The following is a 25,567-nucleotide window of genomic DNA, read 5'->3' on the forward strand; positions in this document are numbered from 1 at the left end:
TATGACTATAAGCTACAAACAACATAGAAAAAATGCAAAAGAAGTCATGGCTAATTACTTTGAAAATGCAAACATGGTCTTTATCAATGGAAGGAAAGACTTGGTTCTGTTTAGGAGAGATCAGAGGAGGAGGAAATGAAGGGACCACTTCACCAACACTGCACATTTTTTTTGTCCTAAACAGAATACACATGAATACATTAACAGCATGAGAGTAAGCTAGCAATGTCATTATCCACAGGAGTGTAGAAAGTGTGTGAAAACTGCTCAAGTCACTCAGGAAATTCAGGTTAGTACAAGATTACAAATAGCTCTTTCGCCTCCATATATGCAGAGCATGAGCATCTTTGCACTAATTATCAAGGCACAGAAATACAGTTCTAGTATCAAGTGCAGCCTATAAATATGGACTCAAAATAGGATTCAAAGGAACAAGTTTAGCCTGGCACCATATAGAAAACCTGGCCAGTACCCCCTTGCCCTTAAGCTATGAGACAAAAAATTCAAACTAAATAGATTTTTTTTAATCCCTAAGTGAAACCCTATGTACTTTTCTTTGGGAAAGACAACAAAATAAGCCATTGACTTTTTAAAAAAATCTCTAACTTAGCCAGCATCCAAAATGCAGTACAATACAGGATATTTATCCCACCACCCTTTGCACAAATACAGATTTCCATAAAATCAATTAATCTCAGGGTAGAAGGGGCTTTGGAGGTCATGAAGCCCAATCTCCTACCGAGTTACTCTCACAGCCAGAAGATTGTCCAGCCGTGTTCAAAAACCTCCATTTGGGGAGCTTATTGCTGTTTAAGGCAGCCTCTTCCACTGAGGAAGAGCAGAAGTTATTAGACTGTGCTAATATTGGGCTGAAATCTGCCTCCTGGTAATTTCCATCCACTGGTCCTAGTTTTATCCTCTGAAGCATTTCAGGGTCTAAACCCTTATCATCACCATGACAACTCTTCAAATATTTGAGGGCGATGAGAGCTTTCTTCACCAGGCTATACATTCCCAATTTTCACACTTCCTCATTTAGAGATAGACCCTTCATCCCCCCCAGATGCTATACTTGAAACTAAATCTTACTTGACCAATGTCCATGTTAAAAGATACAGATCAGAATATGATACAGTAACACATTTGGGCCTGGGTGCAAAGACTTCTGCCCTTTTCTAGGAACACACATTTTCTTACATAAGAATAAAAGTTTTGTTCAATCACTCTCTCTAGTAAAGCCTATTACCAGAAACATAGGTGGTAATACTCAACCCTGACATCTCCAAAATAGAAGTCTTTCCTAGAAAACATTACAAAATTGACTTCAGTTCAAAAAATGGTTTCAAGCACTCACAACAAAGAAGGTTTTTTTTTTTTAAGAAGGTTTTATATAGAGGACATATAAGATATAAAATCCTAAAAAATATAAAAAATATTATTAGATATGGAGAAAGGGGAAATCATTTCCTTGGAGAAGTCTGGGAAGGCTTCATGGAGAGCGTAGGAAGAGACAAGAGTTGAAGGGTCTTGAAGGATGAGTGAGATTTTTTAAAAGATATTAGATATTTATTCATGAGAGACACAGAGAGAGAGGCAAAGGCATAGGCAGAGGAAGAAGTAGGCTCCTCACGGGGAGCTTGATGCAGGACTGGATCCCAGGACTCCAGGATCATGGCTGATGACATTTCTACTCAGTGTAAGAATCCCTAAGATATTCATTTCTATACTCTTATTATATTCAAGTGGAATTTGGCCACACAAAAACTAGAGGTGCATGCCTATTTAAATGGCCATCATTAAAAAGACAGGCAATAACAAATGCTGATGAAGATGTGGAGAAAAGGGAACTCTGGGGCACTGTTGGTGGGAATGTTAATTAGTACAGATACTATGGAAAACAGTATGGAGGTTCCTCAAAATATTAAAAATAGATCTACCACATGATCCAGCAATTCCATTCTGGGAATATACCCAAAGGAAACGAAAACACTAATTCAAAAACGTGTCTGCACCCCCATGTTCATAGAGCATTATTTACAACAGCCAAGATATAGGGACAATCCATGGACCCATCAGTGGATGAACAGACAAAGAAGTTGCGATACACACACACACACACACACACACACACACACACTGAATATTATTTAGCCATTAAAAAAGGACATCCTGAGGGATCCCTGGGTGGCTCAGCAGTTTAGCGCCTGCCTTCGGCCCAGGGCATGATCCTGGAGTTCCGGGATCAAATCCCACATCAGGCTCCCTGCATGGAGCCTGCTTCTCCCTCTGCCTGTATCTCGGCCTCTCTGTATCTCTGTGTCTCTCATAAATAAGTAAATAAAATCTTAAAAAAAAAAAAGGGAAATCTTGCCATTTACAACAACTGGAATGAAACTTGAGGGCATTATACTGTCTTTAAAACAATCAAACTTATAAGAAAAGAGATCAGATTTCTGGTTATCTGAGACAGAATGCTGAAGGGAAGGGGAATTGGAAGATGGTGGTTAGGAGGTATAAACTTCCAGTGATAAGATAAATTTGGTGACTCCCGCTAACACTGCTGTAGAATACACAGGGAGATTGTTAAGAGAGTAAATTCTAAGTGTTCTCATCACAGGAGAAATTTTTCCTTTTTTCCCTTTTCTTTTTATTGTATCTGTATGAGAGAATGGATAGTAACTAATCTACTGCAGTAATCACTTTACAATTTCTAGAACTCAAACCATTTTGCTATATACCTTAAACTTAGACAATGATACGTGTTGATTATATCTCAATAAAACTGGAAAAAACAGAGATATATTATATATACATATTTTGCAAACTCAATAACAGCTACCATATTGTACTTTATGTTGTGCTATTCATATGCCAGGCACTATACACTAAATGCTTTACACAAATGAACTCATCAGACATGTAGAATGCCTGTTTGAAGCAGGAACTATTATTTTCTCCTTCTCTATAAGAAGAAACTGAGTCATAGAGAGGTTAAGAAACTTGTCCAAGATCACACAGCTAGTGAGTGGGAAGAGTAAAGATTTGAACCTAAAGTCTGGCTGAGGGCTAATTTGTTACACTATGCTACCTCTCACATTAAGTATGTGGTTATTTATTCTAACAACCTGCTTATAATCTTACTAATTCAAGTTTTTAAAGGCTATTTTAGTCTTTAGGATGAGCTACAGCAACTTTTCAGTTTATATCTATCTGTTCAGCTTCCAGAATTCTTATACTATTCTGGATACTGATTAAGGGACACAGTTAGCCTGCTGAATCCCATGAATTCTGAATCATCATAGGAAACAAGCCATTTCTCCATGGCTAACTGAAGGGAACTTGCCTGTGATAAAAATACATCTACAGATCATACACGGTTCCCCTCATACCTCCTCTAAAGCATATTCCATAATTAAGGGTAGGCTAATCTCCTCAAGCTGCCACTCCCTCCCCACTTCCAGGACGGTTCGCTGCTAAACAACTCTGACAGATAGAAATGTAACCTGCTGTTTAATCCCCAGGAAAGAAAATTCCACAGCCACCCCCAAGGTAACAAATCCCCTTGGCTGATCACTTGGAGCCATGCCTATTCATCAAATGAGAAAGTTTATTTACATACTTCCAGTGAAACTGCTTTCTCTTGATTTCCTCAGGGGCCCTTTGGTCCCTGAAAACTTGCTTTGTTCTGTGGCAGCTGGCACTGTTTCAGATTCTAGGATCACTTAATTGGGTCATGACTTGTTTTCTAGTCCTGACTCCTCTGCCACCAAGGAAACTTGCTGAAGTTAGCAGACTAAGCGGAGGTGACTTAAGGGAAATCTAGACCTCTAAAGGGAGATTTTCTTATCTTGACCACAGAGCTGGGCACGTATGTAGGTCCATATGCACCAACGCAGGGAGGCTTGCCCTCTCTCAGTTAATCCTACACCTTCTTCTCCATGTCAGCTGAGCTTTCTGCTCTGATAGTCTGACTCATCTTTTGGGGGGGATCACTTACTTTTCAAGTCTTCAGAGACTTTCAGGGCTAGGCTACATTGGGTAGGAGAGTCCCAAAGTCTACAATTTTTTCAAGAAGCTTCAAAATTCTATAATAACTAGGAATAAATTTAACCAATGAAGTGAAAGATATATACTCTGAAAACTATGACATTGATGAGAGAAATTGATGACAATACAAATAAATGAAAAGACATTCAGTGCTCATGGATTGGAAGAACTAATTACTGTTAAAATGTCCAAACTAACCAAAGCAAACTATAGATTCAATGCAATCCCTACCCAAATACCAATGGCATTTTTCACAGACCTGGAATAAATATCTCCCAAACTCATGGAACCACAAAAGAGCCCTGAATAGCCAAAGTAATATTGACAAAGAACAAAGTTAGAGGTAACACAATCCCTAATTTCAAACTATACCAAAAAGCTATAGCAACCAAAACAGTATAGTACTGGCACAAAAACACACACATAGATGAATAGAACAGAATAGAGAGCCCCGAAATAAACTTACTTATATTGTCAATTAATCTATGGCAATGGAGGCAAGAATATGCAACAGGAAAGACAGCCTCTTCAACAAATGCTGCTGGAAAAAAACCAGACAGCAACATGCAAGAGAAGGAAACTGGACCACTTTCTTACACCATACACAAAATTAAACTCAAAATGGATTAAAGACCTGAAACCATAAATATCTTAGAAAAAAACAGGCATAAGCCCTTTTACCACAGTCTTAGCAATATTTTTTGGGGTAGGTCTTGTCAGGCAAGGACAACAAAAGCAAAAATTAACAAATGGTACTATGTAAAACTAAAAAACTTTTGCCTAACAAAAGAAAGCATTAACAAAATGAAAAGGCAATCTACTAACTGAGAGAAGATATTTGCAGATGATATATCTGATATGGGACTGATATCCAAAACATACAAAGAATTCATATAACTCAATAACAACATCAAAAACACTCAATTAAAAATGAACAGAGAAACTGAATAGATATTTTTTTTAAAAAGAACATAGAGATGGCCAACAGACACATGAGGAGATGATCATTATCACCAGTCAGGGAGTTGCAAATCAAAACCACAATGAAATATCACCTTATACCTGTACAAATGACTATTATCAAAATACAATAAGATATAACAAATGATGGTGATGATGTGGAGAAAAGGAAACCTTCATGCACTATTGGTGGGAAAGTAAAGTTGTGAAGTCAGGATGGAAATCAATATGGAGGTTTCTCAAAAAATTACAAATAGAGCTACCATATGATCCAGTAATTCCACTTTGATTATTGATCCAAAGAAAATGAAAACACGAATTCAAAAAGATATATGCATCCCTATATTTATTTCAGATTATCTATAATAGACAACATATGGAAGCAACTCAAGTGACCATGGATAGATGAATGGGTAAAGAAGAAGTGGTATACATAAACAGCAGAATATTATTCAGCCATTAAAAAAGAAAGAAATCTTGCCATTTGCAACAACATGGATAGACCTAGTATGCTAAGTGAAATACGACAAAAAAGACAAATGCTATATGATTTCCTTTATATGTGCTGTTTAAAAAATAAAACAAATGAGCAAACAAAACAGAAATAGACTCATAGATAAAAAAAAAAAAAAAACAGACAAAAAGCTGGTGGTTATGAAAGGATGAAGGAGATTAAGAGGTATAAAATTCCAGTCATAAAATAAATAAGTCACAGGGATGTGATGTATAGCATAAGAAATATAGTCAATAATATTGTAATAATTTTGTATAGTGACATATGGTAACTAGACTTATCAAGGTGATAATTTCATGATATATAAAAATATTGGATAAATATATTATATAGATGAAATTAACATAATATTATATGACAATTATAACTCAATAAAGAAGTAAAAATAAGGCAACTCTGGCTACAAAAAAAATGAACATTCTTGCACAGACCCTCAGGGCCACACCTAAGCCCCTCTCCTCATCCCAGCCAGCAAGGATAAAAGCATAAGACACAGTCACCCCCCTTCATTTCATACTTTTAGCCACATATTCTCCTGGTATTGCTAAGTCTGAGATACAATTATCCAAACTTTAATGACTCTACTCAGAACATGCAAGTCTCAAACCACCAGCCTCTCCTGACTCCAAGCAGCCCCTGGCTGTTTGTCCATTCATGAGGTAGAAGGATGCTTTCACTCCTCTACTCTTTATTCACTTATTCAACTAACACTTATCAAGCATCTTCCAAGTTGCCCCAAATACTGCATTAAGTGCTTGGGTGCACAAAGATTATCAAGTCACTGCCCATACCTTCTAGGAGCTCATAGTCTAGTGGGATAGACAATTATAAACCAAATCACTGATTTAGAGGGTTATAAGTCCTCTATCTGTTGTGATGTTTATATGCTATGGTGCCTGGAGAAGAAAGCAAATAAGTACCTGGGGAAGTTGGAAGATGCAAAATTTAGCCTGAGTCTTAAGAACGAATAGAAGTATGCCTGGAAGAAAGAAGGAATAGAATGTTCTTGTCAAAGAAAGTACCTTGAACAAGACACTAATATATAAAAATATATGCCATATTCAGAGTCAAGAGGGTGTGTCTACTATGGTAACTAAGGCCAAGGCGAAGGGGAGAGGGCCAGAGAGAGTAACTTGAAAGAGAGGTTGTGACTAAATTGGGAAAACCTTGCCAAGGACTCTGGTTTCATTCAGGGGCCACAGGTTTCCAGAAGAGCTAGAAGTTTTCTCTTTGTTTTAGAAAAATCTCTCCAGTGTGGAAAAAGTATAAAAGACATGAGTACTGGAGATGGAATGGTTAGTTGGGGGATCATTCTAACAATTCAGATTCCTGTCCCTTATTCTCCTTATTAGCGATGGGGAGGAGACTGTGAGGGAACATGACAGCAGATAACAGATATTGGAAGGCACATCCTGAGGGAGAGGGCTCAGTGCAATTTTCCAAAGTCCCTGAGGGTAAGATGATTCTTCATGTAAGAGTGAGATTTTACCTCAACAGAAGGGACAGGTAAGGTTTGACACTGAGCATGGAAAGTGCTTACAAATGGTGCCATGCTATAGAATTGGAAGAGTTGGGTGTTCTATTTCATGTTCCTCTTAAGTCCATTTAGAATCTTATATTATGCTAAGGACAAAAGATTCCCAAAGCACTGTCCACTTTGATCCTACTGCTGTGTAGGAGAAATACATTATATCTTCAATTTTTTTGGCTAAGGGATAACATGGAGATTTGTGGCTAATATAAAATATTGCTGATGTTACTCAAGAAGGAGCCAGCAAAGCCAATATTTACCAAACCCCTTTTGGAATCCACACAAACACTAGATGAGGTAGATATTTTTGTTCCTATCTGCAAAAGCAGATATTGAAATGGAAACACAGAGCGGGGGACACTTACCTAAAGCAATTGTGCTGGAGGGTGACAGAGATGGGATTGGGTCTCAAAGCCCTTCACCTCCCAAGTCCTACATGTTGCCCTGAGCTGCCCTGGGGAGGGTGGGCAAGCGCTGAGAGGGGCTCTGAACTGGAACACAGAAGCTGGTGTTGGAAGTAGGAAAGACATCAGATGCAGGGTATGGCTCTGGGCAGCAATATTTGTTTAATACACTTTTTCTAAGTGAAGCCACTTTCATTTCAGTATTTTTCCAACTATTTTTTAGGATAGAAAGAGGAATGGGTCACAGACCCTGAGAGACTGAAGTGGCTCACCTTCTAGCTCTGCCTCTTGTTTTGAGGGAATAACCTAGGTCAGCTTCCCCCAAAGGAAAAAAAGTTTTAAGGAAAAAACTTGTTTAGTTTTGTATAACTCAATAGTTCAAAAACTAACTTGATCACAGAGTCTTTTATCTATACAGCACCTAGCACCTTGTAGATCGACAGTTCAGAAAACACATAGTGACAGAGGCTAAGGACCTCTCTCCCCCAGCCTTCATCTCCTCCAAGGCAATCCCAATATTGAGATGTGGATTAACCTTGTAGGTAATGATTCAAACAGAGCCTTCTGCAGGCAGTGTGGGTGTGAAGAAATAGAAAGTGCAATGTAGTGATGATTGCTTGAGTGAGTCATTAACTCCTTTGAGCCTCAGTTTCCTTATCTAGGCAGTGGAGGAAACATAACGTTGTCTTGGGGACTGATGAAAGAATGCAGTGAACGGGTTTCATATAACTGCCTGACACTTAATAAGACTCAGGGAATGTTAGCTATTACTTTTTAAAATCATATTAAATGCTGGAGGTAACGTTACATGAGACTTGTGAAAATGCTTTATAAACTCAATAATACTATATAAATGTCGATTCTTCACTGTTGTTGTTATTATGAGACACTACCTAGTCTTTGTAAAATGCTGCCGTTAAGTCCTCTGTGTCCACAGAAATACTCGATTGTTAAAGATTGATTACTCTGCTTGTTAAGGCTTCATTACTCATGTGGCCCTGACCTGCAATGGAAAAGAACAAAAATCCTTCTGTTTCCCCCTCTATAAATGGAAATTACTTTTCAAGAGGCCACTTCCCTTTGGCATAAGAAGTGAAGTAAAGAAAGCACTTTGGGTGGGGGTGGGGGGGCTTGCAATCAATAAAGTATAAGAAAGTAAAGAACATTTAAGCAGATAAAGTTTTAATATAGCAATCTGCAAGGATCTTTAGCATTTTTTAGTTTGAGCAGTCAATTCTTAGCTAACTGACCATACACTGGAATTTCAAATAGCATCAAGAAACTAGAGGACTGGAAAATAATCCATTGAGCTCCTAGATGCAGCTAGGGAGTCCTGGCTGCTTCTACATCGGCTTCTGATGAACAGGTTTCCTATGCAAGCAGAAGCTTTGTGAATGTTTCCTTTTCCACAGGTCTTGTTTATTCATCTGGACTCTCAGATGAAGAAGGTGAAACTCTTAGCTTCAGTCTGGCTTTGGGATCCATCAGGGTGTTTACCTGGAGGAGTTCAGTATCCTTCCCAAAAAGGCTAATTGCCTATACCAAGGTGCCTAGAATATGCTGGAAGAAATTGTCCTAACATAATGCAGATGTGTGTGTGCAACTGACTATGAGGACTTGATAGGTGAACATTACACAGTCCACAGACACTCTATCTCCTCGTCCTCCCTCAGTTGGGGGTGAGGGGGGCATGAACACAGAGACAACAGCCCCTGTGCTAGTCCTGCAGCTTCTAGATCTCTCCCCTCTCATCTCTTGTCCTCTCTACTCCCTTCCACTTTCTTCACTCTCTTTCTCCCTTTCCCCAAAGGAAATGCCTTACCTACAAGACCTTCCAATTTACCAGGTAATTTTACAGTTCCCCCTAATACATGGGCTTGTGAGTCCAGAGAAATGAGTCTGTGTTTGAATCCATCTCAGGCACTCACTGACTACGTGCCCTTGGGCAAGCAGGCTAACTTCTTTAAGAAGGGTCAGCTAAGAATATCTAACTTCAAAGAACTGTTGGGAACATAAAATGATCTAATGTATTAGAGCATTTTCCACCACAACCAGCACGGAGAAAGTACTTGTTAAGTAGCAACTATTCATAGCAGGCCCTTCTGACTTAGAGACTAATGGCACCATTCTACTTAAGAGAAAACTAAGACATAGAGGTAAGATGACATTGCCAAGGCCATCCAGTTAATAGGAAACAGAACTAGACTTTGAATCCAGGGCATTCGACTCCCTGGACAATTTTCATTATCCCAAGAAATGTATTTCTTAGCAACATGCAGAATGATTCCATAAGATTTCCTTTATTTTCTGGCTCTGGAAGCCAAGAGCTGATATGATATGATTCCCACCATCCTACAGTGGCCAGGAAATTATGGTCTGACTTGGACAATCAATAGTTTTACACACCTTGCACACATCAGTATGTATATGCATATATACATAAATATTTGTGTATATATGTGTAGTAAACTATAAATGTTCTTTTATCCAAAAATATTATAGATAAGTTGGTATGAGAAATCTGCAGTGACTTTCAGGGAACATTCAAGAACAAAGCAGAGGCCATCCAATGACACGAGAGGAGAAAACACATTCAGCTTCCAACTTTGTTGCAGCAATGCTGATTCAGTGTTTTCATTTCTTCAAAGAAATATTTGCAGTAGCTCTTATATTTAACAAGCCACCTTGTGCTTAGTGTTTTATAAATACAAAATAAGAATACAATTTTTTTAAAAAAGCAAGAACACAATAATACTGAGTAATGCTGAGAAAGCATCATAATTTGGTACAATAAGAAAAGAACTTCTCTGGGTACAGTTTGGATAGTTATTATCTTAGAACTCGAGAAAATACATACCAAATACTAAAAGGTTATCAAATATAATCACATCAAGAAGTCAGAAAACTTCACTAGACCCTAAATAAACACTCGTAAATGAAATCTACTTTTTATTACAACCTGCTTCCAAACTATATGGGAAATTTCTTTCAGGTTAAAATCAGTAGCACTTTAAAATGTATTTTATTAATACTGGGAAACCACTGGAAAACCCTCAAAATGGAGAATGTTGTGGGGTGGGTTGTAAGTAATTACCTTGATCCTCTGAAATAGCTACAGGAGTTCTTGAACCTGGCTGTCCTTATACTCTGACTTCCCCAAGTTGCCCTGGCTTATTATTGTAAGGGTAGGAAACCCCAGGAAATGCAAAGGCATCCTTGTGCAATCATTGTAAAAGTGAGTCATTTCACCCACAGTAGAATTTTATTACCTATAATAAATATACTTTCAGTTTTTAGTATTAAATATACTTCTTTTTTTTTAAAGTAAGGCTTTATATTCCTTTAGGTTCCCAGCAAAATTAAAGGGAAGGTATAGAGATTTTCCCATATACCCTCTAATCTCATGCATGCATGGCCTCCCCCATTATCAACTTGCCCCATCCCAGAGTGGTACATATGTCACAACCAATGAACCTACAATGACACATCATTATCACCTAAAGTCCACAGTTTACATTACAGCTCCCTCTGGGTGTTGTACATTCTATGTGTTGGGACAAATGTATAATGATTCTCTGTGCTCTGCCTATTGATGCTTCCCTCTCCCCAACCCCTGGGCAACCACTGATGGTTTTATGGTCTTCATAACCTAGCCTTTTCCAGAATGTCATATAGTTGGAATTATAACAGTATGTAGACTCTTCAGATTTTTTTTCCTACTCAGTAGTATGCATTTAAGATTCCTCCATGTATTTTCATGAATTGCTAGTCCATTTCTTTTTAGTGCCAAATAATATTCCATTGTCTAGATAGACCACAATTTATTCACTTACTTACTGAACATTAACAATATACTTTAAATCACAAACAGTACTAATAATATGGAAGTAGGATATAATACATAAACCCTCAGAGTTTTAGGGTCTAAGACCCAAATCATGTTATAGAAGAAAGCTCTCTGAGGAGTTAGGTTTAAATCTTGGCTCTACCACTTATGGATTCATGTGCTTTTGCACAAAACATTTAGCCTCCATGAGTATTTGTTTCCTCAAATTATAATATAGGGATAATAATATATACCTCAAATATGCTTTGGGAAATGGGCCAGGTAACATACATAAAAACTCCTAGCGTGGGGCTAGACATACAAGAGTTCTGCAAATGTTGGTTGAGTCTAAATACAAATTGAGCCTGAAGCTAGACATATCCAGTCCCTGAAGGCAAATATACATGGCTTCTAATTCTCTTGCTGCCCCAACCCACCTCCAATTCCTGGAGAAGAATTCAGAGAACAGTGAGTTTTCAATCCTTCTGACTGGTATTTCCTTCAGAAAAATCTCAAAATTCGTACACATCACTTTACTCTCAGAAAGAATCACACATGTTCTTTGAAAGCGCCAGTTTCCAAACATGAGGGAGTTTTATTTGTTTATTTTGAGGAGAACAATCTTTATTAACTGAAATTTTATGTTGAAGCACAATCTGTATAAAATCAGTAGAACCTGTGAGTTTATGCTGGTGAAGGTATGAGTTTGGAACAGGGTAGCATCTGGCCTTGAGTCAGCTGTCTTCTCTCCAACAACCAACCTCTTCTACAGACCCCAAGAGCCTCCAGGTAACTCTCAGATATCCCTGGGACAGTTTGAAAATTTCTGTTCTTCAGGGACAAATAAGCCTTCCCACTCTGAGGTAAGAAAGCTGCTAGAAATATTATGTCACAACCCCAATTTTTAAATACCAGTAGGGCCACCTCTATGGAGGAGTCACAGTTAAACAGAAATCTACCCCCATATTTTATTTCAAATTCTTGTGAACTTTAAAATTATCTTGGACTGGGCAGCCTGGGTGGCTCAGCAGTTTAGTGCTGCCTTCAGCCCAGGGTGTGATCCTAGAGACCAAAGATCGAGTCCCATGTCAGGCTCCCTGCCTAGAGCCTGCTTCTCCCTCTGCCTGTGTCTCTGCCTCTGTGTGTGTGTGTGTGTGTGTGTGTGTGTGTGTGTGTGTGTGTCTCATGAATAAATAAAATCTTTAAGAAAAAAAAACTATCTTGGGCTGGTTAATTAATAAACACTCATTTTAACCCAACTTATTAACCCATCCTTAGTATTAGTTTGGTAGTGAGTGAAATAAATGGAAGTCACACTGAGTATTTCTGATTTGGGTATAAGAGAACAAAACTGCAAGGTTCGGCATTCTGCAGGTTTAAAATCATCTAATACTTAGCACCTAGTTGCAGGCATCCTCCAAAAAAATCCTCCAAAAAATACATACAATCCATTTGGGTCTAAATTGAGCAAAGTAGGCATAGTGATATGAGAGTATTATACACAAGGCCTTGCCCTGGTGTCAAGTGTACTTTAATCTCCAGAGCAGAGGGAATAAAGAAAGTACTGTGCTTTAATTTGGGGGCTATTTATACACTTTAGTAATTACAGACGTGAAAGCAATGTCTTTGTAAGAAAGTTCTGGCTAAAACCATAGTTTTAAGGATCTGGATAATAGCTTTCCAGTAGCTATTTGTATTTCTCTCCAGATTGACTATCAGTGGTATCTTTACTTAGAGAAATGTGTCCCACACAGCTAAATCTAAGATTATTATATTTCAGAAAAGAGAAAGACTCTCTTTATTTGGTTGGAAACAGACAGAAGGGTATCTGTGTTAATTCTCTGCAGCCCCAAATATTTTCCCCAGCACCACACTTAACAGTTAAACCATTTTAACTATTGAATGTAAGTGATTATATAGCACCTTGCAAGTTAAACTCTTCTCTTAAATAATACCTATTACTATTATCACTCATAAATTCATTTTCATGCAGACCCAGTTTATAAAAGATAAGTGTTAATAGTACACAAGCTACACTATTTCCTACAGAGAGTGGTATCCATTAATACAGCTTGCTTCAATCTCTTAGGAGATGGTTGTTTTTAAACCAGTGAGTGGCTTCTAATCTAGTAAATTCAAATCAATCTGAATTTATTACACTCTGCTCTTTTTTTGCCCTTTTCCATCTTAAAATTTAAAGAGGTTTACTTAGTCCCAGACCTTGTGCTTGCTCTTGGAGCAATGTAAGAAAAATTTCCTGAAAGAATCATGTTTTCCTAGTTGTGAACCATAAAGAAACAGAACATGTGGGGCTGTGAGACACTGAGGAGGCTAGCTTGGAAACAGAACCTGCTGCTCAGCCTTATGGCTGAAGATATAAAAGTGCCAATGTTCTAGTCTGAACGGGTGGCTGAGTTTCATAAATATCCATGCTGTTGTGTGATTAGCCACAGAAAGAAGAAACTGTGAGTCATTGAAATGCAAGCAAATTAAAACAAACAAATAAACAAAAACCCAGGAGAAAAAAAAACTGTAATTCAGTGCAGTATTCAGGGATAAAATGCTGTGCCATTGCCAATGGCCACAGGTTACATGCCAATTCTAGCTGGGAAGTTTAGCTTTCCCTAAGCCAGGACACAGATTCAAGATGGAAAACTGGGCATATGCATCATGAATCTTTCCTCATCTTGTGTCCTATTGAAATGGTAGAAAAGTGATTGGCTTTTTTAATAAACCTCTATCACAGAAGAACAGAAAGTCCAAAGGAACCAGGAAAAGACAAAGCAAACATGATCAAACGAACAAAAGACACAGGATAGGGAAACAGTACTTTAAAACTATAGTGTTCAATGAAACTTCAAGATTTAGGTCAACTAATACAAAAAACAGAAATGGAACCTGGGGCACTCATCAAGATAATTCACAAAGAGCTAAATGCCAGTTGAGCCAAATAGCCCCTTCCAATTTCTGGAGTTAAAAGGACTGACATTTGTTGAGGCCTTACAAAAGCCAGGTACACATTCAATCTTTATAACAACTCTCTGAAGCAGGTATTATTATTATTATCATCCTTATTTGCTAAATAAAGAAACTGAGGCACAGAGAAATTAAGCAACTTACTTACAGTCACTTGGCTAGTAAGTGATAGAATCCAAACCCAGGAACAGTTTAGCTGCAGAAAAGATGTTTCTATTAGCCATCTGTATTACTGCCATAGAAGGCCAGTTGAAAACTGCTCCTTTATGAAATTGAGGAGCTTCAAATTCAGAATGGCAGACTAAGCACCAGCTATAGCCTTACCTTCTCAGACCATCCTCAGAAATAATAGCAACAAAAAATTTTTAGTATTCATTTCTACAATGAAAAGCAAGGAACACCTTTATAGAACCAGAAACTTTGAGGACTCATAAAAGGCAGAAGTCAAAAGGGATCAAAGGAAGAAACCACAAACCAAAACACTTGCAAAAAAGGACTAAAGAGAAAAGAAGAAGGAGACCTATGTGTTTGAAGCTCAGACTTGACAGTTACTGGAGGGAGAAGTAGGCCTTGAGGCAGCTAAGAAGACAAGTGCCCCACCCTGCCCACAGGCTGTGCTGTTGAGCAACAGAAATGCTGGCCTTGTAAAAATTATGACTGCAGCACTTAGGCCTTGGATGCAGAACTAAGCCCTGGCTAAAAGGAGGAGAAACTGGTATTCATTGTCCTCTGGATATAAGCTCTCTTCCAGTCACTGACCCTCTTTCAAAGGCAGGCTTTGTGGACAAGCTAACAGGGAGGCTCCAATCTGTAGAATAATGCAAAACCATGAGGCACCAGTATTTGATGTAGAACATCACCAAACATAACAAGCGGAAATGTTCACACCCTGAGGAAACAGAGCAAACAGAATAAACCTTTGGGTTAGGAAAAAATAATGTCCACAAAATCATAACAGTGAATATGACATCTATAAAGTAAATCAAGTATAAGTCTTGACAACTAGAAATTTGATCATTTATATATATAAAAAAAAAAAATAGAGTTGCCTGGGTGGCTCAGTGGTTCAGTGTCTGCCCTTCAGCTCAGATCATGATCTCAGGGTCCTGGGACCAAGTCCTACATTAGACTCCCCACAGGGAGCCTGCTTCTCCCTCTGCCTATGTCTCTCTCTCTCTGTCTCTCTGTCTCTCATGAATAAATAAATAAAACTGTTTTTTTTTTAAAAAGGTAAGTTAATGAGCTAGATGATCAGAATGAGGAATTCTTCCACAAAGCAACTCAAGACATTGAATGTACAACAAAAAAAAGTTAAAAGGTTAGACCCAGATGTTCTAATATTTATCTAAATATCCCAGAAAGGAGATTATATAGTATTGAAGGTAGTAAATATTCAAGACAATAATGGAAGACAATTTTCAACAACTGAAGACAGTACCTCCAAGATGGGAGGACCCACTAAGTGCCAAACAGGATGAATAAAAAAAGACACATTATAGTGTATACCCAGAACTCCAAAGAGAGAGACAAAAATCTCAATTGCTTCACAAAGGGAAAATATTCTAATTCTAAATAAAGAAGCAAGTGTCAGATTGACATAGGCCTTCTCATCATCCACAGTACATGCAAAAATGTCTTCTTGGGGTAATCTCTTACAAATTCATATGGGGAGTGTGCCTGAGTGACTCGGTTGGTTAAGCATTCCATCCTACCCTTGATTTTGGCTCAGTTCATGATCTCAAGATCATGAGATCAAGCCCCAAGTCAGGCTTCACACTGATCATGGAGCCTGCTTGAGATTCTCTCTCTCTCTGCCCCTCTCTCACCACTCCCACTCACTTTCTCAAAAAAAAAAAAAAAATCATGTGAGAAAACTAACCTAGGATTCTAGGTCCAGAAAATTATCATTCAAGAGTGAATCAAAATAAATACATCTTTGAACATAAAAGGAATCGGAATTTTTTTGAACCAATAAACTCTCTCTCAATGAATGATTCAGTTTTAATTCAGAAAAAAAAAGACAAAAAGGCAAACAAAAAAATGAATCTAAGAGTTTGATCCAAAAAAGCAATGATAAGCAAAAATAATAATATGAATAATACTATAATATATATACTGTGTCATTTGTATCATAGTATATATAATTATAAGATATAAATACATCCATTATATACCATGTATATACTATACTATATAATATATAAAACATAATGGTATAAATAAAATAATATAACAAGTACATAAACATTTCTGACAATCTGGAACTAAAATCTCAGATAATCTCAACATGGTAAATAACTGGGGGAAGTGAAGTAGGAAATATAAGGATTCTAAGGTTCTTACCGTTTTTGGAGAAATCATATAGATATTGACTTAAAAATATTGCTAGAAAAATCTTCACTGCTATTAAATTTTTAAGACCAACCACCAAAAATGAGAAACATAATGCAAAGATTGTAGGATTTCCAAACCTCAGGATGGAGGTAGAAATGGAACAGAAAATGATCTATCCAAGAAAGAACAAACAGGGGGAAAAAGTTCTTGAATGGAAACTAGAAAACAAAAAGGATAGCATGCAGCATAAATCCAAGCATATCACTTATCACAATAAATATGAAGGACTTTAAAAATCTTTAAAATAAAAAATATTAATGAGGATAAAAAGAACATGAAGAAAGATTATAACAATAGGGAGCTGGAAACAGAAAGATAAATGGTTATTGACTTAGAGTACTTGAACTAAACAGAATCTCTTGACTAGGGGAAATGAGATATAGCTGAGGGAACAGTTATCATACAAAAAAAAAAACAGAGAAGTAAGTCAAAGTCTAGGTAAGTATACACAGAATCTTGAGTGCCCTATTCCCACCTGGATCCCAAAATGTTTTTAGTGATGCATTTTCCCTTCAGACAGAACACCAGAAGATTCTTCTCTGAGAAATAAGACAACCCAAAAGAACAGACCAAAGGACACTGACATCAGGAATTCTCCAATTAAACTGCCTGGTCAATATCCCTGTTGGAAAACCAATGGTCAATAGCTCAAACTATGTTCACAAAGCTTCCCATCAGCTTTTTAGTGCCCTATTCTTAAATAAACATAGAACCAAGGATCGATATATATATATCGATATATATCGATATCTTCAGATATCGAAAGCTAATAGAAAAGACCAAAGCTATATTCAGAGTAAAGAAAGTTGAAGGAAACAGTTGTTTTACAGAAAACTTTGAAAAATACTATCTTTAATATTCTCAGAGAAATAAAAGAAAATATTATAGTCATAAAATAAAATTAGGATGCTTTTAATAAGAAGCATTCAGAGCAAAACCATCTCTCAAAATTAGATATATGATGGATAAATATTAGAATACTGGGAACAAAGAAAAAGTCCTAAAAACTTTCAGAGGCTAAAAATAGGTGGTGTGCACACCTAAAAAAAAGAATCAAAATTGTATTAGACTTTTCAATGTCAAAACTGGAAACTTGAAGAAAATGGAACGTCTTCAAAAATTCCAAGGGAAATGGAATCCAACACAGAATTTATTTTAAATCCAGTTAATCATCAGTCAAATATGAGGGTAGAATAAAGATGTTTTCAGAAATCTAAGATGTCAAAGCTTATATCCCATGCACTGTTTCTCAGAAATCTGCAGGAAGAGGCATTCTTCCAAACTGTCAAATAAGTCAAATAAGAAATAAAATGTGAGATTCTGGAACAAGGCATTCAACTCACATGTAGTAAGGAAATTCCCAAAATGATGGGGCAAGGAGGCCCAGGATGATAGCTATGCAACAAGCCTGGAAAGAAACAGGTCCAAATTAGAGAAGTTTAGAAATCTCCAGAGAGATTCTCCAAAAAGAAAAAAAAAATTGATGACATACCACATGTGCTCAAATATTTATCAAAAGAATACTTAAGAATTAGCAGAAAGTGTGGGTATAAATCAATGATAAATAGATTTTTAAAACTATCGTAAAAAAACCTTTCCAGGCCAATAGCATTCTCACAAACATGGTCAATGTTCCTAAAACCCACCAGACTTCCTGCAAGAAGTGTGTCAAGCATCAACCCCACAAAGTGACAATACAAGAAAAACAAAGATTCTCTTTCTGCCCAGAGAGTGATGTTAGGACAGGAAGCAGGGTGGCTATCATGGGCAGTCAAAGACAATTTTCCAGAGGAAAACTACAAAGATTGCACCAAGGCTTGAATGCACTGAGCCCAATTGCAGATCTAAGAGAATGCTGGCTATTAAGACATATAAGCATTTTGAACTGGGAGGAGATAAGAAGAGAAAGGACCAAGCAATCCAGTTCTAAGCTTCATATTTTGTTATATCATGAAGACAATAAAATCTTGAGGTTATGTAAAAAAAAATGAACATAAAAAAGAAGTGAATTACTCTAGGGAGAGCAAAAAGATATACAAGTAGCTTTGAATAAAGTTTGCATGGTCATAATCATAAAAATATTAATACTGATCTAATCAAAATTATCAGTTCATTGAAAGATAGGTGGAATGGAAGACTACTTGGGGAACTGAATGATAAATCTTCAATTTATAATATAGAAGATCAATAGGTAATTCCCAAAGCTTTTTTAAAAAAGTGACAGAAAAATGTTATTTAATAAGTTTTTAAGAGCTATTTGATTCAATCAGCAAATAGCTACAAGTTAGAATCATGAAGTATTTTGCTAGAACAGGACTCCCACCTACCTACAAAGAAATGAAAACACAACTGGCACCAGGCTTCTCATCAATAACACTGAATTCTAGAATACCAAATTGCCCACCTTCAAAGGCCCAAGGAAAAATAATTTTCAAGCTGAAATTTTATACCTATATAAATTATCAAATATAAGAATAAAATATTTTCAGCTTTGTATGGATTTGGAAAGTTTACATTCATCCATCTCGTGGGAAAATGATTTCTCTAGAAAAAAGCAAAACAGAAAAAGAATGCAAGAAAGACTACAAAATGAGATACAAGGAACCATAGCAACCAAGCATTAACCTAAAAGAAGATAGAAAAACTAAAGATGCAAATCCATGTTCTTTGGCATGTAGGATATATTTTTTCTCAGTAGTAGTGTTCAGATACACAGTATTTTAGTTCTTTATTTTTTTAGAGCAAAAAGAAAACCTGACTTGGCAATGAAGAATATTTAATAACTATGTGATTTTTATTTGGTTTAAGTTTTTAGAAACAATCTACAGATAAATCGGAGAATGCTGAATCATAGTTAAAGATCATTTTGTAAATATAGATTCTGGCCTTGAAAAATAAGAATAAATCCTTTTTTAAAAAGCAAGAAATTGGAAGGATTGTGGTTAAGAAACTATGTGTACAAAGTTCCTCATCTTTCACTATTTAGAATTAAAACATAACATATAAATTGTGAATTATGAACCATAAATATTTTATTTAACTTATAAAGGAAAGCTCCAGAAGATAAAAAATAAAAGCAATTGAAAATACTAGTACTCATTTTGAGAAATGGAAATTAGGTGTAGGGAGAGATGACAATTATTATTATTATTATTTATATTATATTTTTATATTTTTATATTTTTCTCCTTTTTGTTTGAGTACTTTTACTATGTATGCTACTATGGTCTATTTGTGTGCTCCAAAATTCATGTTTAAATCCTTACTCCAAAAGGAGCCTTTTAGATGAGTTCCCACAGGGCTCCCAAAGCCCACCCATCACAGGAGTTCACAGCAAGAAGCTACAACCTGAAGAGCGGTCTCACTTGATCATATTGGCATCTTGTCCTCAGACTTCCAGCCTCCAGAACTGTGAGAAATAACTTCCTATTGTTTGTGTGCTACCCAGTCTATGGTATTTGGTTATAGCATCCTGATATATGCCTAGATAAAATTTGAATTTATATAAAAGACTAGCTTAAAATGAGAAGGACATAGGTTGATGCATATGTTAGAAAGAGGATACACCAAAAAGTCAGAATCAGGAACAGAAGGTGGAGGAAATGAATGATTTCCATTTTTAATTCCTAAATTTGTTTCAGACAAGTGTTAAGTTTGGAATTTTATAATTTAAAAATTAAAAATAACAAATTTGTAGTAAAACTAATGAAAACTAGTCAAGAAAATGGACAACTGAACAAAATGCTATTCTTCATTTCTGGAAGAAACAATTTAAAACATTTTCCCCACGGGTAGTTGTTAGCATTATTTTCCTACAAAAAGGAAGAATGCCATTATTTATTATAATTAATTATATTTATTAATAAATATAATAACAAGCACTTAGCTAAAGATACTTTCTAGAGTGTTAATTTATAGTCCTTTAAAAAAATTGAATTCCCCAAGCATTAATTCTTACTTATGTATCATAGGCCTCGTATGCTTTAATTAAGTTCATTCTTTTTATGGAACAGCTCAGTAGTTTTGCAAGTCTTTAAAATCTAATAATGCAATCCACTTACATACAATAAACTTTTTGACAAGAGTCTGAGTGACAGGACCTTTGCTAGGACCTGAGGGACACAAAGATGAGTAAGTCAGAAAAGCAGCTCACAGGAAGTTTACAAGGGAGTCTCAGTGTCCATAGAAGGATTTCATCACCCCTTGAGAGCCATAGAAATCTTTCACAGCTAGCCTGTGGTTCTCAGCTTCTCATTTCTGTATCAAGTTATTAGGTTATTTTCTGAAGTGGCCAGGAGTCAATCGTGGCTTTTTTGGTTAATAGCTATTGGTTAGAAATGTGACACTGAGGCATTAAATATAGCTTCAATATTTGATACTGCGCTCTTTTCTTGTATGTGATATCAACAACCAAAATTAGAGTTATGCTATGCCCAGAACTTGAATGTAACCCCACTTGTGTGTACCAATGTTAAAGCTTTAGCAGTCGCATTTCCAGCTGGATTTGCAGATGCACCAGCTCTGTGTGGCTCTACCTCCAGAAGGCTTCATTTTGCATGGATTTGAATTTAGCTGCAGGTCTCTATCAGGTGACGGTAAGCAGTTAAGTGCTCTTTCTCGTGGTTTACTATTGCCAGAAACCAAAACTATCCAGAGCCCCAGTGTTTGTACCTTTTTATGACACTTTATTGTTCGTTACTTTATACTCTCACATACCTATCTTCCCCCTCTGGCACATGAGTTTTGTGATACAAGAGACCTGTCTCATTGTTAAGTGTCTCCTCGGTTCTGTGTAAAATGTCTAGAAATAAAATTTTGATTTGTGTTTAATGAATCTTTTAAAATATTACTTACCACTAAGTAATACCCTCTTGTTTCCACACGTTCATCCCCATCTCGCCAAGGTGCAGAATCTCTGACTTACCATTTAAAGAGCATTTATGAGAACTCGGCCCTAATCACAGCAGCAACATGTATGGATTCCTTTTTATGCTCCAGACCATGTGCTAAGTGTGCATTTATTTACACATAGTGGGTTTTTTTTTTATCTTTACAACAATCCCTTAGGATCCATTTTATCGCCACTGCACGCATGAAGAATCAAGGCCTAGCAGGAAATGTTCCCCACATCAAGACACAGTTCATAAAGGGTAGACATAGGATTTGAACCTACACCCGTCTGTCTTTTGAGTCTAAGCATTTAACCACTGCATTATACTAAAGGTGGCATTCCCAAGACTTTGGGAGAAAATGGTAAAGAAATGTATTAATCTCAGGAAGTGGCAGAGACAAGCAGGGGAGTTTAGAAAGGCATGGCTATGACTGGAATGCTGATCTTGGGGTTGGGTAGAAGTTAATTCCAGTGACATGGAATTCCTTTGCATTAATAAGAATAATGTACTTGACAAGTAATTTCATTATGTTTTTCATGCATGTAGTCACTTGCCATTTATTTACAATGTAGGAATAATTATAACACATTTTGTAATTTGTACAAATATGCACAATGAACCATTTACAATTGTTAGACTCATGATTACGGCATGTAATTAAAGCACAATGGTTTTGCATTTTTTCACAAGCATTGATAAAATTAATCCTGTTTTTTTTTTCAGAATGACTTTTAAAAAATACCAATGTTTAATTATTAGTATTATTTTTTTCTAACCTTTTTAAATAAACTGCTCTTGCCTTGCCATGGAAGTGTTTTTAAAGCCTTGGCATCAAAAAAGCCTCAGTTTATGTCTTTGTCTACCACTCTCTAGTTTTGTGACATTGGACATGATACTTAATCTCCCTAAGCTTCAGATAGCCATACAAAAGCAAGAAAAAGGAATCCTAACTTGCCAAGTTCTTTGAGAAGAGATGAAGTACATGAAGCTCCAAGTACAGGGTTTGAAGCATAGTAACTGTGATAATGATGATGATGATGATGACAGCAATCTTTATTGAGTGCTTACTATTTGCCAGGCACTTTTCTGGGTGTCTTATATGAATAAACTCATTGACTCCATAAAAAGTAGCAAGCAAGGACGCCTGGGGGCTCAGTTGATTAAGTGTCTGCCTTCAGCTCAGGTCATGATCCCAGATCATGATCTCAGGGTCCTGGGATGGAGCCCCCACATCAGGCTCTCTGCTCAGCAAGGAGACTGCTTCTCCTTCTCCCACTGCCACTCCCTCTGCTTGTGCATTCTCTCTGCCAAATAAATAGACAAAATCTTAAAAAAAAATAAAAGTAGCAAGCAGTAGTTGCTGTACTAGCAGTGCTCAGTTCGAGGACTGTATGCCCATGCCAATATTTCTCCACTGGAATTACAGTGCTGGCAGGTTTTAAAACTCACTGTAGTTCCTCAGTGTACCCAAATGAGTTGAAAACTTAGGTTGACACAAAAACCTGCACACAAAGGTTATAGCAGCTTTGTTCATGATTGCCAAAACTTACAAGCAACCAAGATGTTCAATAGCCGAGTGGATAAACTGTGGTCCATCCATACAATGCATATTTTTCATTAATAAAAGAAATGAACGATAGAGCCACAAACAGATCAAGGAACCAGAAATGCATGTTGCTAAGCGAATGAAACCAATCTGAAAGACAACATACTGTATGATTCCAACTATAAGACGTTCTGGAAAATGAAAAACTATGGGGACAGTGAAAAAGATCAGTGGTTGCCAAACGTTCAGGAGGTGGGAGGGAAGGAGGAATAGCGGAGGCACAAGGGATTTTTAAGGCAGTGAAACTGGTCTATATGATACTGTAATGGTAGAGACACATTATTATATATTTGTCAAATATACATAGAATATACAAAGAGTGACCCTAATTAAATTTCTGGAGTTAACAATAATATATCAATATTAAGACTGAATCATTAATTGTGAAAAATGTACCACACTAATGAAAGATGTTAATAGGAGAAATTATGTGGTTGCAGGTAGGGAATATTGTCTGCTCAATTTTTCTTTAAGCCTCAAATTGCTCTAAAAAAATAAAGTCTGCTAATCTGTAAAAACATACCAGGTTGTACACTTAAAGAATATATTATAGAGTTCTTTCTGAGGCTTAATTAATAAAGACATTTTCCCCTGCCCACAAAAAATATATATTTTTTCCCTGAAAAGTCATTGTAAAAAACTAAAAGCTGAGAATGGTCTTACTTAAGTAAAAAAAAAAGGAAGGAGAAAAGTGTTCAGAGACTAAGTAAAGAGAACCCACCTTGAGTGCCCACCTCATCTATGCTGAATAATTTCAGACACAGAGGAATTCCCAAGTCAGTGATTTCTAAAGCAGTGTCCCTGTAGCAACATCAGCTTCATAGGCAACTTGCTAGAAAGATTCTTGGTCTACCCGGATTGGGCTGAGTCAGGGGTGGAGCCCAGCAATCTGTGTTTTGACCAGTCCTCCACGTGAGTCAGATGCTTGCCGAAGTTCCATAGCTACTGCTCAAAGTCAGTGGATCTCTACTTTCCTTCTTTTTATTATTTTTTAAAATTCTTCTAAAAGATTTTATTTTTAAGTAATCTCCATACCCAATATGGGGCTTGAACTCACAAACCCAAGATTAAGAGTCAAATGCTCTACCAACTGAGCCACTCAGGTGCCCCTCTTCTTCCCATTTTTCAGCAGACACATAAATTACAAGCAAAAGTTTCCCATGTTTGATGACAGAGCCCCAGTGGATAGGCGCTAGGGTGAGGTAAGTGGGGTGCCACAACATGGAGAAATCAAGATAGATCCTACTTCGATGCAATGCTTTCAAAATCAAACGAATACAAAAAATATCCATGATGAACAAAATAATAAAATTTTCAATACAGACAGGATCAGTGTGACTGATTTTCCCTTTAGCCTCAGGCTGCCCACTGATCACAAGGCATTGCTTCAGCATGGGGGGGGGCATTTGTGGGGGCCTGGGGGCTGGGATCACTGAGGCCAGCCTTCCCTTTCTCCTGAGTGAAGTACTTGCCCTGTGTCACATCATCCTCCTTCAGGCACTGCCCCCATTAAACAGTGGTACTAATTGGAAACTGAGCATTTCTTTTTTTTTTTTTTTTTGAAACTGAGCATTTCTAAGAGAAATCAAAGAATTACTGTTCTCGAGACTTAGCATTTTTGTGGGAAGACTGAGTTTACACACAGAAATAGCAGAGAACCCACCAAATAACATCTCCACATGCAAGTTACAATAGTGCTAAGGGTTTAAATTCTGACGAATCACCCAGGACAAGAGAACTGAGCTACATGAGGCTTACTTGGTAACTTGATGAAAACGCTCTGGGGACTCCACATGGCTACAGGAACAGTGGCTGTGTTACAGTGATCCTCCAGGGAGACAGCCACTTGGAGCCAAGTTTGGAAGGTCTGCAGAGTTGGCAGAGGGGATGAGAGAAGAAGCAAAATCTGCTGTAAGCCTGAAGAAGAAACGGAAAAACTGGGGAGTGTGGGAAATGCAGCACAGGTTTGCTTAGCTCCTCTAGAAATAAGGAAAACCAAGGAAAGAGGTACAGGAGATGTCAGAGGGAAAGGGCAGAGTGGGAGAAAGAGTGAGGAGGAGGGAGCTACAGCTTGTGATTAAGAGTATTACTTAGCCACAGCTTTCCCCGGATTCTGGAAGCTAAGAAACGGGAGGTCCTGAATCGAGTTAGAAATGACAAACAACTAAAAAGGAGCAAAGGAAGAAGTTGCTGTGGCCAAGTTCATAAAGGGTGTTGCCTGTGTTCTCCTCTAGGATTCTGATGGATTCTTGTCTCACATTTAGGTCTTTCATCCATTTTGAGTTTATCTTTTTGTATGGTGCAAGAGAATGGTCTAGTTTCATTCTTCTGCACATGACTGTCCAATTTTCCCAGGACAATTTATTGAAGAGACTGTCTTTTTTCCAGTGGATAGTCTTTCCTGCTTTGTTGAATAT

General features: G+C 37.1%; 1 long non-coding RNA gene across 1 annotated transcript in view; it reads right to left on the reverse strand.

Annotated features, from left to right (window-relative positions):
• LOC118350490 (uncharacterized) overlaps window positions 1–25,063 on the reverse strand; it is a 97,275-nt gene extending 72,212 nt beyond the window's left edge. The window contains exon 1 of the long non-coding RNA XR_004804384.2: window positions 24,909–25,063. This is a non-coding gene — a long non-coding RNA (uncharacterized LOC118350490). The remainder of the gene's footprint in view (window positions 1–24,908) is intronic.
• Window positions 25,064–25,567: the final 504 nt, after the last annotated feature.

This window comes from Canis lupus, chromosome 12 (assembly GCF_003254725.2).
Source record: "Canis lupus dingo isolate Sandy chromosome 12, ASM325472v2, whole genome shotgun sequence".
Taxonomy (NCBI): Eukaryota; Metazoa; Chordata; class Mammalia; order Carnivora; family Canidae; genus Canis; species Canis lupus.